Genomic DNA, 3988 nt, shown 5'->3' on the forward strand with positions numbered 1-3988 from the left:
TCTCCCTTTCTTTATGTAGAAAGCAGGTGCACATGTGTGAGAAGCAGGTAGGGAGACAGCAAGAGCATTCTCCATAGGGTTTTGTCATGTGGTAATCTCCTTTTACTAGCCCTCCAGACCCTCAGGATCCAGAGTGCTCACATGTGCACCCTGTGTGCTTTTCTGGTTGACCTGAGATCCAAATCTTGGTCCCTGTATGGCTTCCAGTGCCACAGGACACTAAGATTACTGTTGCACCACAGTATCTGAGCCTATCCTTTTTTTTTTTTTTTTGAGATATTATTTGTAAATAAGAAAACTGAGATTCAGATAAATTAAAAAATCTTTACAGAACTGGGATTTGAACTTGTATGTATATGGCTCCAAAGTTGCCTCTGCTTACAACACATACTCATCAGTCAGTCTGAGCTACTCTCAGTTCCTTTTATGTCTAATAACTTTTACATATACTTTTGCTTCTTCCTGGGATACCTTTTTCCTCTGCTCTAACTAGCCAAATCATTCTTTAGATAAGACTTGGGTTAGTGGGCCAGCTGGTAGCATGGTGGCTGCATCCCACATGGCCAACAGTGTGGTTCAGGTCCCAGCCCTGGTGGCTTGAAAATCAACCTGGCGTGTGTGCATATATATCCAAAATCCTGAAAGGAGACATGGAGGAGACGAGATTAAGACATGACTGTCAGGAACCAGCAGTTAGCATAATGGCTGTGTCGCTGAACTCCCACGTAGTCGACTGCCGTTCGCGTCCCGGACCCGGTGGCTTAAAGCCCACACCGGGCACGTGTGCGTGCGTTCCCAAGATCCTGAGAGGAGAATGGAGGAGAAGGGATTGTGGTGTGGCCATCCCCTCTGGGGGGTGATTTCTCGCTTTCTGTCTCTCTGTCTCTCTCTGTCTGTCTGGCGAGCGCACGCGCCCTATAGTGAAAAACCTCTAAAAAAAAGAGACATGACTGTCCTCCATGGTGGATGTTTTCTTGCTTTCCTTCTGTCTTTCTCTGCCTCTGCCCCATGAAACCACACACCCTCTAGCAAATTAAAAGCAAACAAACAAACAAAAATACTCAGTGTAGTCCTTGTGTGCTGTGGTGATCCCTCTGTGATCCATTTATTTGTGTTACCTGCCCCGGTTCTGAGAATCATAGTTCTAAGAAGTTTTTCTTACAGTACACAACTGGAAGTGAGGCAAAGGATTGGGAGGTAATTATGGTTGCCATTGTCCTTTGCATCACTCTGTACAATGTGGAAATTCATTTTTAACTTGAACTCCAGTAAGAAAGCAATTCTTCCTTCCAGAGCAGCACAGTAAAGTCCATCTCCCCGGACCCAGTATTAAAGTTACTAGGAGAGGGGACAGCAGGTGGTTAGGGGCACTGGACTATCACATGGCCAAGTGCAATTCAAGTCCTGGACCTGGCGGATTGCTTTCTCTCTCACTCTATCCCACTCTGGTCAAATTGAAAAACAAATAAATATATAAATGAAGTTCAATAAAATAAATCTTAAAAAAAAAAAAGTTACTAGGAGATAGTACTGATGGGAGTGGTCAGTAAAATTTCAGTACAGTCACCAAGTTAGAGGCAGGGCCCAGAAAGCAAAGTTCTGGGCTAACAAATCAGAGAGGAGCTGTAAATAAAGGCTAGACTCGAAATTAACTTTAAGCCTTTGCAAACATAAAGATCAAAAGAGCCGTGAAAGTAAAGGGCAGCTCTCTCGACTTAAACTACTGAGTATGGATTTGGGGACCTAGAATGGACAATACCAGGGAAGTAACACTCTTTTCTTAGAATTTTTTCTATAAGGTGGCTTATTCCTGTTTGAACATGCTATACGGGAACAGAAACTTCAGTGGTTTGTATCTCCAATATTTCATTTCTTTCTCAAAAGTTGGAGCTAGGGGCCAGATGGTGGTTTACTAGTAATGCAACTAGAGCCACATGGGAAAGTGTGCAGTCATGTTTTGATGCCTCCCTGTGCGTGGTTGACATATGTATTATGCCCATGATCTGGTTGTGGAGGCTGGAGGTGAACTGGGCTAACTTCCCCCTTCCTCTCTGCCACCTTCCTTCTCTCCTTCTCTCTTAGGAAAAAAATAAAACACAAAACAAAACACTTAAAGAAATTGGAACCAAACTTTCACTTAGTTTTGTAGTACTAACATTGTCTTTTTAATTTAGCTATGGCTTCTTCCTCTTTTTTTCCTTTTATTTGCACGTTTGCTCTGTTTTCCAGTTGTTGAGTCTGGAAACTTCCAGGCTAAATTATAATTCCATTTTTTCAAGAAGAATGAATTCTTTAAAGATAAGACCTCTGGGTCAGCTGATGACATGGTGATTATGGCAGCTGGGTCCCACATGGTCAACTGCGTGGTTCAAGTCCTAGGTCCAGTGACTTGAAAAACACACTAGGTGCATGTGCATGCGTGCCCCAAATCCCAAGAGGAGAATGGAGGAGAAAGGATTGTGTTGTGGTCAATCCTCACACCCCCCCAGGGGAGTGTTTTCTCATCCACCCTTTCTGCCTCTGGTGAGTGCACATGTCCTATAGCAAATAGAAACAAACACAAAAAAGATATGTCCTCATTAGCTTTCTATTTCAAGAATATATATATTTTAATGTTCGACATTTCTTTTAATGGCATTTTTTAATAAGGCCGGTATATCAGCAATATAATATGATGTTCTGAAAAATCTCAAGGGACAAAAGAAGATTAATTGTGGTTTATGGGTTTCCATTTAATATAAACTTGTTTCTTTTTATTTTTGATAAAATTATGTCTACTGAAAGAAAGTTGGCAAAATTAGAGCCATAAATGAAAGGGAGTTAACCACAACTGGCGGCTCTACTCCTCTAAGCCATACATGTCCTTCAAAAGAGTGAAGTAATCAATGTGTTTTGCAGGAATAGGTGATGGCATCCCAAGCCAAACATCTTCACGTACCTCTTTCAGGTGTGGTATTGCTACCAATGGAGGTGTCAGATTCATTCTCCAGTTCAGGGCAGAGAAAAATGTCTCATAGTTTATTTGCTTTTCACTGTCTTCAAACCTCGACAGTAAGGTTTCTAGAAGCTCTTCATTCAAAGGTAACCTGAAGAACTTGCATAGCCTTTTGATGTCTTTGGTGGGTAATACATTTTTTTCTCTCGATCTTCGTATGCACAGGTGGAAATGAATCCATCAAAAGTCTCAAAAGTATTCTTCTTGAGCTGTTCATGAGCCTGTGCAATGAAGAGATCCAAGTTCAGACGTGGCTCCTCGGGCACACGGTAGTGACGTGCAGTGGTTACAACTTCCTGCTCTTTGAGTTTCCCGACAATTATACTCATCACTGTTTCTCCGTTTGATCTCTCTGGATTTTGCTTCTTTATCTTTGAGCTTTTGTAGGGCAAGTTGAAGGTTGCTAAAAGGAAACTGTCTAACTTCATAAACTTCTTAAAGTTTTTCTTGTGAGGGGTGGGCCAGAGGCCTATGCAGGTACGGAGAGAATCCTCTTCAGATCTGAAGCCATTATAAGGTGGAAATTTCCTTTATATTTTTGGAGGAATAGGAGCCTTGCATAGAATTGAGGTAAAGTTCTCAATTCCATAATTAGATCTATAGTAACACTTCGTAAGTTCATCACGCTCACAAAGGAGCACTTTCCTTCCCTACATATTGATGGTGACTCCTATGGTCAGGTCAGAGTCTGTGTAAAACTCTTGGTGTACTTTTCCTAGCTCATATCTGTCCAACAGGTAGCCTGGCACGTGGGTCAGAGACAAGCCACTGTACACATTGAGAACTGCTTGCTTAGTTATCTCGCCTGGTTGAAAGATGCCAGGTGGGCCATGCTTGAGCAGCTTACTCCTCTGAAGGAATAATGCCACAGCATCCCAGCCCGAGTTGTGTGGCATTAGTTCTTTTCTTTCTTTCTTTCTTTCTTTCTTTCTTTCTTTCTTTCTTTCTTTCTTTCTTTCTTTCTTTCTTTCTTTCTTTCTTTCTTTCTTTCTT

At 41.9% G+C, this 3988-nt stretch overlaps 1 pseudogene; it reads right to left on the minus strand.

Annotated features, from left to right (window-relative positions):
* Positions 1-2839: 2839 nt before the first annotated feature.
* LOC102481966 (EF-hand domain-containing family member C2-like) overlaps positions 2840-3988 on the minus strand; it is a 4782-nt pseudogene continuing 3633 nt past the window's right edge.

Source organism: Tupaia chinensis, unplaced genomic scaffold (genome assembly GCF_000334495.1).
Source record: "Tupaia chinensis unplaced genomic scaffold, TupChi_1.0 Scaffold000320_2, whole genome shotgun sequence".
In the NCBI taxonomy this organism is placed as follows: domain Eukaryota; kingdom Metazoa; phylum Chordata; class Mammalia; order Scandentia; family Tupaiidae; genus Tupaia; species Tupaia belangeri.